Genomic DNA, 13821 nt, shown 5'->3' on the forward strand with positions numbered 1-13821 from the left:
AGCTCAAAGGGCCAGCCCGGCATTGGCTTAAAGGCCTTCCCGAAAACACCATTGGAAGTTGGGAAGAGCTCGAGGATGCTTTTCGGGAAAATTTTCAAGGGACCTATGTCCGGCCTCCGGATGCAGACGATTTAAGTCATATAACTCAACAGCCCGGAGAGTCAGCCTGGAAACTCTGGAACAAATTTATTACTAAAAAGAACCAGATAGTCGACTGTCCGAACGCCGAAGCCTTAGCAGCTTTCAAACACAACGTTCGAGAGGAATGGCTCACCAGACACCTCGGCCAAGAAAAGCCAAGAACAATGGCCGCATTAACAAGCCTCATGACCCGCTTTTGCGCGGGAGAGGACAGCTGGTTGGCAAGATGCAGCACCAGCGACCCAAGTACATCCGAAGTTAGAGACGAAAACGGGAAACCGCGTCGCAGCAAGGACCAGCACCGGAATAAGGGAAACAGCCCGAAGAGCATGACAGTCAACACCGGATTCAAAAGCTCTCGGCAGGGTCAGAAAAAGCTGCCCCTCAAGGATAACAGGGACGAGCTATCTAGCCTAAACAAAATCTTGGACAAAATATCTCAAATCCACAGCACTCCCGGGAAGCCTGCAAACCATACCCATAGAGAATGTTGGGTCTTCAAGCAATCCGGCAAACTCAATGCCGAACACAAGGGGCTCGATACACCAAGTGAGGACGATGACGAATCCCACAAGCAGAGCACCAGGAAACAAAAGAATTTCCCACAAGAAGTCAAAACAGTAAACTTACTTCACGTGACAAAAGGGAAAAACAAAGTGGCGCCTATAGAGATACGCGCCATGCAGCCTATCACAAAGGAGTCTCGCCACTGGTTGTTAAAATGGATCACCTTCGACCATCAGGATTACTCCGGAAGTATCCGGAACGCAGGTTGGACCGCCTTGGTATTAGATCCGATAATCGATGGATTCCACTTTACACAAGTCCTGATGGACGGCGGCAGTGGTCTAAACCTGCTATATCAGGACACAGTCCGCAAAATGGGGATGGACCCAACAAAAATTCTCCATAGCAACACTTCCTTTAAAGGAGTAACGCCAGGCCCGGATGCCCATTGCATGGGTTCTCTCCTGCTAGAAGTAATGTTTGGTTCCCCCGATAACTTCCGCCACGAAAAGCTAACCTTCCACATCGCCCCATTTTGAAGTGGTTATCAAGCACTACTGGGATGCGAAGCTTTCGCCTGCTTTAACACAATAACGCATTATGCATCTCTCACGCTTAAGATGCTCGGCCCACGAGGCATCATCTCACTAAAGGGAAACATTGAATGTTCCTCGCGCGTAGAAGACTATACGGCTGCCTTGACAGCCACACATTAAAACAGCTTCACCAACAAAACCATCTAATAGGTCATTAAGACCACGGACACGGCTAGGCAAGTCCGGAGGAAACTTATAATTGATAAAGGTTTTTGTAGCCGTACACCCCTATACAAGGGGCTCCGCATATGTAAAATAAGCGACAATAAGGCTCAATTTTCCCCATCTTGAATTATACTTTGTTTACTTGGTACAACATATATTTCGCACGGCTATTCTTTTTCAACTAAGTTCCTCTCTTTTACAGATGAACACCGTGATACACCCGTCCAGGACACAGCGCAATAGAGACACAGGCGCATACGTGCAGCAGGGACCCATCCCAAGGATTCTCTTTAGATTAAGACCCTGCGTAAACCTTTTTCACTGCCTCTTGTTGTTACACATCCCCCGGATTCACAGTATAACCGAGGAGGAGGCTGGCGTCTTGGCATGTGTCCACGTCAGAATTTCGCACGTACCTGGACAACAGGGGCTTATTATCATGGGCATTGCTCAACCCGTTTTTATAAAGACGAATACCTTAGGGAGTATTCGGCGTCGCGAGTTTGGCCTTATATGCATCAGCTCTGAATCATGTCTTTGGTCAAATGTTGGGTTTGCCCAGCTCCTGTGTTTTGCTGCCTTACGTTCCGCTCTATCGGCTAAGGCGGCACCAGGAGAACTACTGCTATTGTGCCCCGGTTCAGCCAGGCGAGCACCTTAGTAGAGAAAGCCGAAAACTGACTGTCATGATATAGCGTGAGACTGGTCAACCACTCGATGACCTATCGGAGTCTTCGGGATTCCTCCGCATTAACGAAGGGCCATTTCCCGGCCAAGCACACACGCGCCCCGAGTTCGGGCGAGCGCGGCGCCACCAGGGGCTATATAGTAGCCCCCCTGTCAAACTCCTATGGCTAAGTGAAAGTGATAAAGCATTATAGTCCGAATGCCTAGTTCGCTGTGCTATAACCTCCTTCATGGACCAAGACGTTGGATCAAGTGTGAGAATGCGCCTTCTGCGAACACCCCCGCATTATATGCGTGGGGGCTGAAGCCGACGACTGCCATCTTTCAGATTATATACACATATACCTCAACGGCCGCACAGGAGGCATTATAATACTTGCAGGCACAAGTATAAAAAGCTTCTACAATTCATCAAAATATTGTTTTACAATAATACACGTTATTCGAACATAATATCCTTCGAGCAGTGCGTGTCTATTAAACGAGCGCCTTGCAGAACTTCCTGAAAATAGTGCTCAGCAGCTATTCGGCCTCCGTCCGAATCTTGGGATGCAACAGCGATGGCCTCCATCTCCGCCCAGTATGTCTTGACACGGGCAAGGGCCATCCGCGCACCCTCTATGCATGCTGACCTCTTCATCGCATTGATATGCGATACGGCACCAAGGAACTCCTGCACCAAGCTAAAATAACTGTTCGGCTTTGGCCTTTCTGGCCACAGATGATTAACGACATCCTTCATGGCGAGTCCGGACAACCTATTCAGTTCGGCCCATTCGGCCAAACGATCGGTCAACGGAAGCGGACGCTCCGTATTGTTGAATTGTGACCAGAAGAGGTTCTCCACTTCGCTATCTTTCTGATCCTGGAAATGTTCGGCCGGATCAGCGGCACTCGCAGCTAAATCCAGATATGCGTCCACCGAACTCCACATCCGGTCCAATGGAGCATATTTAGGATCTCCGAACTTCATCCGCAGCATAAAGGGCTTTCCAACCGCGATATCTCCGGCCTGACGCAACTCCTCTTTCATCGCTCTCATCGCAGAACAAGCATCCTTGGCCGCTGTAGTGGCCTTCTCCAGGTCTGTCCGCTCCGCCCGATCTTCTTTTTCAAGAAGCTTGCAGCGGTCAGCAGCGTTCTTTAACTTCACAGGCATTTTGGCCATTTCCTTCTTGCTTCGGCAGTGAGCAGTCTGTTCGGCTTTCAGCTCTTCAATTGCCTTTACGGCAGCCGCATCACTTCTCCTGGCTTGCTCCTTGGCTCGGGCAAGTTCTGCCCGAAGGTTCTCCATGGCAGCAGCCCCATCTGCATCAAGCGCACACACTGTAAGATACTGGCATCAAGCTCCTCTTACCAGGTGTCTCCGAAGAAATTACATACCTTGTGCCTCGTCAAGCCGCTTGTTGATAAGCGCGATGTCGGCATCTGCCACATCAAGTTGCCGCGTTAGCTCGGCAAACTCATTAGTCCGGCTGGCCACTGGACACTTTGCCACCTACATAGGAGGGCGGCAAAATTACACCTGGGACTATGATCCTCTCCGTGCTGTCGTCTTCGACAACACACAGAGTCTCAGGGGCTACTATCTACACAGGGCGCATCTTATATGCGGAACTGTCAAAAGGTACATCACCTCGCGTACCTCAAAACCTGTCAGTAAACTCCTGACGGCCTCGTGCAACCGGCTTTCGACGGACGAAATCCTTTCAATTACCGTACCCATCAACGTACGGTGTTCCTCTGAGATAGACGCTCGCCCTAACAAATCCTTCAGTTCATCCGACCGAGCACCAGGCGGTGCCGGACTCGTTCGATGGCCTTTTTTAAAGACCGAACACGGATGGCCTTGGGGGGCCATATGACTGCCTTCGGCCCTGCCGGATTCAGAGAAACCCTCTGCGACGATACCTCAGGATCGCCCGCCTCGTAAGGCGGTACGGTAGGGGGAGGCGTTCCGCTCTCCATCATCTCCGGAAGAAGATCCCCCGAAGATGAGCTCTGGTGAGAAGGGCTGAGATCCGAACTACAAGGTAAAATTTTGGTTATTTTCCTCAGAAATAAAACAAGGATTTCTCTCATTTTAAACCTCCCCTCTCTACTTACGCCTCGATGGAGGGATGATCCCCTTAAGGGCATAATACGTCCGAGGCATCCCCCGGCACAGGACCCTCTGGCAAAGATTTCTTCCCCCGCTTTGAGACCATGGACTCCGGGTCTTTAGAGGCAGTCCTCTTCCTCCCCTGAGTAGAGGAATTTTCGATTCCTCCTTTCCAGACAGCCTCCTTCAGGGAGGCAGCACCTTCTTTGTCCCCCCTTCGCTTTCTTCCGAAGGCACGATCTCCAGCATCCTGGTTAAAACGGGATCCGGCGAGGTCTCGGGAAGGGGGGGGGGCGGACACCTGATTAATTTCGCCTTCGCTACCCACTCCTGTTTCAAAGACAACTCTTTTAAGGGTGATGTTGTGATAAATGAAGGGATGGTGTGTCCGGGCACAGGGCTACTTACTTGAGTATCCGGACGATTGCAGCTCAGACCCGCGTCCTCCGTAGAATCCGGACACACTACTTGTGGTCCGAAGAACAATTTGTACATTTCCACGGGCGTCATGCCAAGAAAATGTTGGAGAACTCGTGGTCCCTCTGGGTTGAGCTCCCACAGGCGGAGGGGGCGACGTTTGCAGGGCAGAACTCGGCGAATTAACATAACCTGCGTCACCATGACCAGACTGATGTCTCTTTCTAGGAGATCACGGATGCGGCCCCGCAACACGGGCATGTCTTTGCCGACCCCCAGTCTAGCCCCTTATTGACCCATGACGCCAGTCGTGGCGGGGGACCCGAGCGGAAAGCAGGCAGCGCCACCAACCTGGTGCTCCTGGGAGCTGTGATATAAAACCTCTCTTGTTGCCATAAGCTGAACTCCTCTCGAAAAGAGCCCTCGGGCCATGGAGCGTCAGCATTCTTGCTTATAACAGCGCCTCCGCACTCCGCGTGCTGTCCCTCAATCATCTTCGGCTCTACTTTAAAGGTCTTAATCCACAATCCGAAGTGAGGAGTAATACGGAGGAAGGCTTCGCACACGACAATGAACGATGAGATGTGAAGGATGGACTCCGGGGCTAAGTCATGAAATTCCAGCCCATAATAAAACATGAGCCCCCTCACGAAGGGATTCGTCGCGAAGCCTAGCCCTCATAGGAAGTGAGACACGAACACCACGCTCTCACCAGGCTTGGGAGTAGGAATAACCTGCCCGTGAGTAGGTAGCCTATGCGAGATTTCGCCGGTCAAAAACCTGGCCTCTCTCAACTTTAGCACGTCTTCCTCCGTGATGGAGGAAGGCGTCCATCGGCCTCGAAGGTCGGAGCCAGACATCGTCGAAGGTCCGAAGCGCCTGAACTCTGGGGCCTTGGGTGTTGGAACTCGAGGCGAAGGGCGAATTTGATTGAGATCAAAAGAAAGGAGTAAGGCCTTGGTCTCTTTATAAGAGGTTGAATACTAAGAGCCCTCCCCGTGACCGTTTGGGACTCGCCTTTGATCGAGGAGACACACCAACGGGCACAATTGGGTTACCCACGTTCGTATTGATGAGAATCCCGTAAATAAAGCAGACACGATCTCTGCTTCGACAAGACGTGCCAAGGAAACCGCCTCGCAAAACGCACTAAGGTGGGACAGTAAAAATGGTTCAAATAAAGGCTTGGCTATGGCGTGATGACACGCTATGGAATACATCAGCAGATTAGACTTGTGTAAATATTATTCTCTCTATGGCAGTATGTGGAACTTATTTTGCAGAGTCGGACACTATCCTTGTGTTCAAAATCTTCTATGAAGTATTCGGAGGAGGAACCCGCCTTGCAATGCCGAAGACAATCTACGCGCCGGACTCGTCGTCATTGAAGCCTGGTTTAGGGGCTACTGAGGGAGTCCTAGATTAGGGGGTGTCCGGATAGCCGGACTATAACCTTTGGCCGGACTCTTGGACTATGAAGATACAAGATTGAAGACTTCGTCCCGTGTCCGGATGGGACTTTCCTTGGCGTGGAAGGCAAGCTTGGCAATACGGATATGTAGATCTCCTCCCATTGTAACCGACTCTGTGTAACCCTAGCCCTCTCCGGTGTCTATATAAACCAGAGGGTTTTAGTCCATAGGACAAAGGACAATCATACCATAGGCTAGCTTCTAGGGTTTAGCCTCTTTGATCTCGTGGTAGATCTACTCTTGTACTACCTATATCATCAATATTAATCAAGCAGGAGTAGGGTTTTACCTCCATCGAGAGGGCCCGAACCTGGGTAAAAACATTGTCTCCCTTGTCTCTTGTTACCATCCGCCTAGATGCACAGCTTGGGACCCCCTACCCGAGATCCGCCGGTTTTGACACCGACAACTTGTGTTGAGGTTTGCAAGTCCCATAGCATGCACGTATGGTAAACGTTATGCAACAAATTTGAAACATGAGGTGTTATTTGATTGTCTTCTTTATGAGTGGCGGTCGGGGACGAGCGATGGTCTTTTCCTACCAATCTATCCCCCCAGGAGCATGCGCATAGTACCAAGGTTTTTGACAATAAGTATGTGAGTTCTTTATGACTAATGTTGAGCCCATGGATTATACGCACTCTCACCCTTCCATCTTTTCTAGTCTCTTCGGTACCGTGCATTCCCCTTTCTCACATTGAGAGTTGGCGCAAGCTTCGGCGGTGCATCCAAACCCTGTGATATGATATGCTCTTTCACACATAAACCTCCTTATATCTTTCTCAAAACAGCCACCATACCTACCTATTATGGCATTTCCATAGCCATTCCGAGATATATTGGCATTCAACTTTCCATCATTCCGTTCATCATGACACATTCATCATTGTCATATTGCTTAGCATGATCATGTAGTTGACATAGTATTTGTGGCAAAGCCACCATTCATAATTCTTTCATACATGTCACTCATGAGTCATTGCATATCCCGGTACACCACCGGAGGCATTCATATAGAGTCATCTTTGTTCTAGTATCGAGTTGTAATCATTGAGTTGTAAATAAATAGAAGTGTGATGATCATCATTTTCTAGAGCATTGTCCCAAGTGAGGAATTATAAAAAAAGGCCATAAAAAAGAGAAGGCCCAAAAAAGAAGAGAAAATGAAAAAATGAAAATGAGAGAAAAAGAGAGAAGGGACAATGTTACTATCCTTTGCCACACTTGTGCTTCAAAGTAGCACCATGATCTTCATAGTAGTGAGTCTCTCATGTTATCACTTTCATATACTAGTGGGAATTTTTCATTATAAAACTTGGCTTGTATATTCCAACAATGGGCCTCCTCAAGTGCCCTAGGTCTTCGTGAGCAAGCAAGTTGGATGCCCACCCACTAGTTTCTTTTGTTGAGCTTTCATACATTTATAGCTCTAGTGCATACGTTGCATGGCAATCCCTACTCCTTGCATTAACATCAATCGGTGGGCATCTCCATAGCCCATTGATTACCCTCGTTGATGTGAGACTTTCTCCTTTTTTTGTCTTCTCCACATAACCCCCCTCATTATATTCTAGTCCACCTATAGTGCTATGTCCATGGCTCGCGCTCATGTATTGCGTGAAAGTTTATAGGTTTGAGATTACTAAAGTATGAAACAATTGCTTGGCTTGTCATCGGGGTTGTGCACGATGATAGCATTCTTGTGTGATGAAAATGAAACATGAATAAACCATATGATTTTGTAGGGATGAACTTTCTTTGGCCATGTTATTTTGAGAAGACATAATTGCTTAGTTAGTATGCTTGAACTATTATCATTTTTATGTCAATATGAACTTTTGTCTTGAATCTTTCGTATCTGAATATTCATACCACAATTAATAAGAATTACATTAAAATTATGCCAAGTAGCACTCCGCATCAAAAATTCTGTTTTTATCATTTACCTACTCGAGGACGAGCAGGAATTAAGCTTGGGGATGCTTGATACGTCTCCAACATATCTATAATTTTTGATTGCTCCATGCTATATTATCTACTGTTTTGGACATTATTGGGCTTTATTATCCACTTTTATATTATCCACTTTTATATTATTTTTGGGATGCCCAGCCCAGAATTCCTGTTTTTTGCCTATTTTAGGGTTTCGAAGAAAAGGAATATCAAACGGAGTCCAAACGGAATGAAACCTTCGGGAACGTGATTTTCTCATCGAATACAACTCAAGAGACTTGGACCCTACGCCAAGCCACGTAACAGGAGCCCACGAGGTAGGGGTGCGCGCCTACCCCCCCCCCTCAGGCACGCCCTACACCCTCGTGGGGCCCCTCTTGCTCCACCGATGTACTTCTTCCTCCTATATATACCCACGTACCCCCAAATGATCAGATACGGAGCCAAAACCCTAATTCCACCGCTGTAACTTTCTGTATCTACGAGATCCCATCTTGGGGCCTATTCCGGAGCTCCGCCGGAGGGGGCATCGATCACGGAGGGCTTCTACATCAACACCATAGCCTCTCCGATGAAGTGTGAGTAGTTTACTTCAGACCTACGGGTCCATAGTTAGTAGCTAGATGGCTTCTTCTCTCTTTTTGGATCTCAATAAAATGTTCTCCCCCTCTCTTGTGGAGATCTATTCAATGTAATCTTCTTTTTGCGGTGTGTTTGTTCTGACTGATGAATTGTGGGTTTATGATCAAGTCTATCTATGAATAATATTTGAATCTTCTCTGAATTCTTTTATGTATGATTGGTTATCTTTGCAAGTCTCTTCGAATTATCAGTTTGGTTTGGCCTACTAGATTGATCTTTCTTGCAATGGGAGAAGTGCTTAGCTTTGGGTTCAATCTTGCGGTGTCCTTTCCTGGTGACAGTAAGGGCAGCAAGGCACGTATTGTATTGTTGCCATCGAGGATAACAAGATGGGGTTTTCTTCATATTGCATGAGTCTATCCCTCTACATCATGTCATCTTGCTTAAGGCGTTACTCTGTTTTAACTTAATACTCTAGATGCATGCTGGATAGCGGTAGATTAGTGGAGTAATAGTAGTAGATGCAGGCAGGAGTCGGTCTACTTGTCTTAGACGTCATGCCTATATACATGATCATACCTAGATATTCTCATAACTATGCTCAATTCTGTCAATTGCTCAACAGTAATTTGTTCACCCACCATAGAATAGTTATGCTCTCGAGAGAAGCCACTAGTGAAACCTATGGCCCACGGGTCTATCTTTATCATATCAATCTCCTACTACTTAGTTATTTACTTTGCTTTACTTTGCATCTTTATCATAAAAATACCAAAAATATTATCTTATCATATCTATCAGATCTCACTCTTGTAAGTGGCCCTATAGGGATTGAGAGCCCCTATTTGCGTTGGTTGCGAGAATTTATTTGTTTTGCGCAGGTACGAGGGACTTGCGTGTAGCCTCCTACTGGATTGATACCTTGGTTCTCAAAAACTGAGGTAAATACTTACGCTACTTTGCTGCATCATCCCTTCCTCTTCGGGGAAAACCAACGCAGTGCTAAAAGAGGTAGCACCAAACATGAAGCGGGGTCTCAAAGGGACGATAGCGACGAAGAACCCAGATTGCCGAACACGGGAGGGCTAAAGAAATCCCCCCATACTCAATTGGTGAATATGGAAAATACCACCCAAACTGCCCACTTGGACCAGATATACACCCTTAAGGATGGTGGCTCAACGGAACTCGCCGTCCCACAATATAAGCTAGGGCCGGTCACCTTCAACCGCACTGATCGTTCGGTTAATGCCAACCGGGGCAATCCAGCCGCACAAATCCTCGACCCAATAGTAGACGGGTTCCACCTCACTCGAGTCCTTATGGACGGAGGTTGCAGTTTAAATCTGCTTTACCAGGATACAGGGCGCAAGATGGGCATCGATCAGTCAGCGATAAGGCCCACTTGTCGGATTTCGGGTTCCGGCAGACCCTTGAGGTTCGAACACTGGGGTGCGCGCAGAGATTTCGCCTCCTACCTACCTGCACCGCTCCGCCATGCTAGGATCTAGACTAGGGAAAGAACAACACAAGAGACACAGGGTTTATACTGGTTCGGGCCACCATGGTGGTGTAATACCCTACTCCAGTGTGTGGTGTGGTGGATTGCCTCTTGGGCTGATGATGATGAACAATACAAGGAAGAACAGCCTCGCGAGGGTCTGTTCTTGGCTGGGGCGATGAACTGCTGGGAGGAGTTCAGTCACCTTTCTCTCTCTCTCTCTCTCTCTCTCTCTCTCTCTCTCTCTCTCTCTCTCTCTCTCTCTCTTTCTGATCGAGACCCTCTCTAACGAGCCTCTTCCTTTCAACCCTCGAACCTGGCCGACCCCTTGCTCTGTGGGTGGCTGGTCCTATTTATAGTGGCTCTGGTCCTCTTCCCAAATATCGAGCGGGAAGGGAGCCAACAATGGCGGGCTAATTTGAAGGGGGACAGCAAGTATCAGCTATCCTGACCAAAATAGTCTTCGTCTGCGCAAAGCTCTGGTGATGACGCCGTCTTGGGCTCGACGATGACCTCCATATCGTAGTCCTCCTGGTCTTGGTCTCGTTGCACCGAAATGGCAACCTTTTCCTGATGCATCGGTACTCCGCGGCTGCGCTTGCCCCCTTTGCACCAAAGAGGAAAGGAGGACGCTGCGCGGGCTGGCGCCTGCCTGGCGCCCTGAGTCGTCATGGCTTGCGTCACGGGCACCTCGTGAGGTACCTCGCCTTGATCTCTCCGCCTCCTCGTGAGCCAGCCTGATGAGGCTGTGCCTGAGGAGGCTCCGCATCGTCCGCCCCGCGAGGCTTGGCCCCTCGCGAGGGTCTTGGGTTTGTGTTGGTGAAGATGGGCCGTGCTGGGCCCCCTTTTGAGCCACGCCGCAGGCCGCAGGCAGGCAAGTCTGGGGACCCCCGTTCCCAGAATGCCGACACCACTAGGGCCACTTTTAGAGGCATCATACCAGGTATGGAGGTCAGCTATACAGGCTCCATTTCCCTCGAGGTAATCTTCGGATCACCAGAAAATTACCGTACCGAAGAGTTAATCTTCGAAATCGCCCCTCTCCGCAGTGACTATCAAGCACTTCTCGGGTGAACCGCGTTCGCTCGATTCAACGCGGGGACACATTATGCCTACCGTAAGCTCAAAATTCCTGGTCCACGCGGCATCATCGCGGTTCATGGCAAGGCCTAATTTTCCTTCGGCACCAACAAATACATCACTGCCTTAGCAGCAGGGATACCGAGCAGCACCTTGCAGCCGAACCCCGAGTCAACACCTAGGCTCCCGGACACTGTCAAGGGGCTCAGAACTACTTTGCGGAAGGATACTCCGGCTTGTCCAGGGCTCAATTAAACACTCTGGCGAAGGCCATGACATGCCGGACTTAGTGGCTCAACCGCCCTCCGGCACGCAAACACTTCTTATATTTCCTTCGCAGGTTCACCTTTGCACCGACCAGGACGGACTCCACAGAGGCAGCTCGAACGCGTCTGGGGATCCTTAGACATTCCCCGCAGTGAATGACCGGCTACAATACGGATCCGCACTCAACCTCTTCCCCCTAGGTCACAGCAGGTTCTGCTATCGCAACTCCTTTTTTATCACATTCCTTGTACCCATACGCATAGACGTATTATTCAAATACAACATGCGGATTTATATGACGTTTTACCACTGATTATTTCTTATCGAAATCACTTCGTCAAACGACATGCCAGGGGCTTCGTTTTCCCCGTAACACAGCAATAAAAGTCCGAACACTTTCATGGAAGTTCGGCACCCCGAACTTATAGCATTATATGCATCAACTCCGAATCATGTCTTGGGTCAATAGTTGGGTTTGCCCGGCTCCCATGTTTTGGTACCTTATGTTCCGCTATATCGGCTAAGGTAGCACTAGGAGAACTACTGCGATTGTGTCCCGGTTCTTCCGGATCAGCACCTCAGTAGAGAAAGCCCAAAACTGACTGTCATGATACGGCGAGAGGTGGTCAGCTGTTCGAGCGGTCACAAAATCTTTAAGGATTTCTCCCGCATTATGCCATAACCAATGCAGCGTGTGATGGATCAGCTTTTTTCTCCGATCAGGCGCTTATAGAGCCCCTAGTACGGTCTTCCTGGTCTTGGTCTCCTGGTCTTGGTCTCGTTGCAATGAAATGGCAACCTTTGCCTGATGCTTCGGTACTCCGCGGCTGCGCTTGCCCCCTTTGCTCCAAAGAGGAAAGGAGGATGCTGCGCGGGCTGGCGCCTGCCTGGCGCCCTGAGTCGTCATGGCTTGCGTCACGGGCACCTCGTGAGGTACCCCGCCTTGATCTCTCCACCTCCTCGTGAGCCTGCCTGATGAGGTCGTGCCTGAGGAGGCTCCGCGTCGTCCGCCCCGCGAGGCTTGGCCCCTCGCGAGGGTCTTGGGTTTGTGTTGGTGAAGATGGGCCGTGCTGGGCCCCCTTTTGAGCCACGCCGCAGGCCGCAGGCAGGCAAGTCTGGGGACCCCCGTTCCCAGAACGCCGACAGTAGCCCCCGGGCGCAAGGTGCGCCCGGACTTGGCCGTGCCGGGAGGCGGAAGGGCAAGAGCGAAGCGTCGCGGGCCCTAACAGCCTACGGCCTTAGGCACCGCGCGGCGGTTGATTGGACGTGGGCGGCATTGTTCCTCCACGCCCTCCTTATTTTGCGCCACGCTAGGCGGACCCGTAGTCGTACACAACCATTCCCTTTTCTGTTGCTCGAGTGCCCTCTGTCCTTCCTCCACTCGAACTCCGGCTTCTGTTTTCAACCTGATCTTCGAACCTCCCCTCCCCCCTTCCCATCACCATGGCTCCGACGAAGAAGGGGAGAGGGAAGAAACCCGTGTCTCCGCCTTGCCCGCCACCGTTGGCGGCCCCCGCCGAGGGCTTGGGCAAGGTCAGCTCGGCCCTGGCCACCATCTTCAATGAATGCGGGAGGACGATGGCCTAGCCCGCGTCCCACTTCTCCATTGATAGGATAGTTACCGAGGTCCCGTATCTTGCTGACACCCTGTGGGCGGGTCTGGTTCCTCCCTTTTCTGATTTCTTCAACGCCGTGCTTTCCCACTATCAGATCCACATGATGCATCTGGGTCCTGAATCCATCACCCTCCTTTCGGTCTTCGCCTTTGTTTGCGAAGCTATGGTGGGCATCCCTCCTTCGGTTGCCCTGCTGCGCCACTTCTTCTTGTTGCACCTTGTCGACCCTACCCAATGCTGGGCGTGCGCGAGCTTCATTGGCGCGTCTGAGACTGCGGCCTCTGGGATTGACTTCAAGCTCCCCCGGCCCGCGGTTGGGTTCCGCGAGCGGTAGCTGTATGTGGACGGAGGGGTGCCCAGCCCCTGCTATCGGAGGCGACCTCGCCTGCTGCCCCCAATTCGAGCTGGGGCCAGGAGACGCTCGAGAGCCCCCGGCTCGTCTTCGTCTGGCACCGCTTCGCGTTCTTGAGGTCGCTTGGCGTGACAGCACCCAAGGTGGTGAAGGAGTTCCTGCTATGCCGCGTTGCTCCTCTCCAATGCCACTCTCGCTGGATGTCGGCCTTCAGGGGGCGCGAGGATCGTATGAGGCTCCAGGAAGAGGACCTGGCTCCTGAGGTGCTGAGGACGGTGCTCTTGACCCTGACTGGGGACCCCAACGCCGGCAGCGTTCGGCAGGGAGGGGACCTGCTGTACCTCTACCAGAGCAGGGGCGACTTTGTGAAGCAGATGCCTCTCT

This window comes from Triticum dicoccoides, chromosome 5A (assembly GCF_002162155.2).
Source record: "Triticum dicoccoides isolate Atlit2015 ecotype Zavitan chromosome 5A, WEW_v2.0, whole genome shotgun sequence".
Lineage (NCBI taxonomy): Eukaryota > Viridiplantae > Streptophyta > Magnoliopsida > Poales > Poaceae > Triticum > Triticum dicoccoides.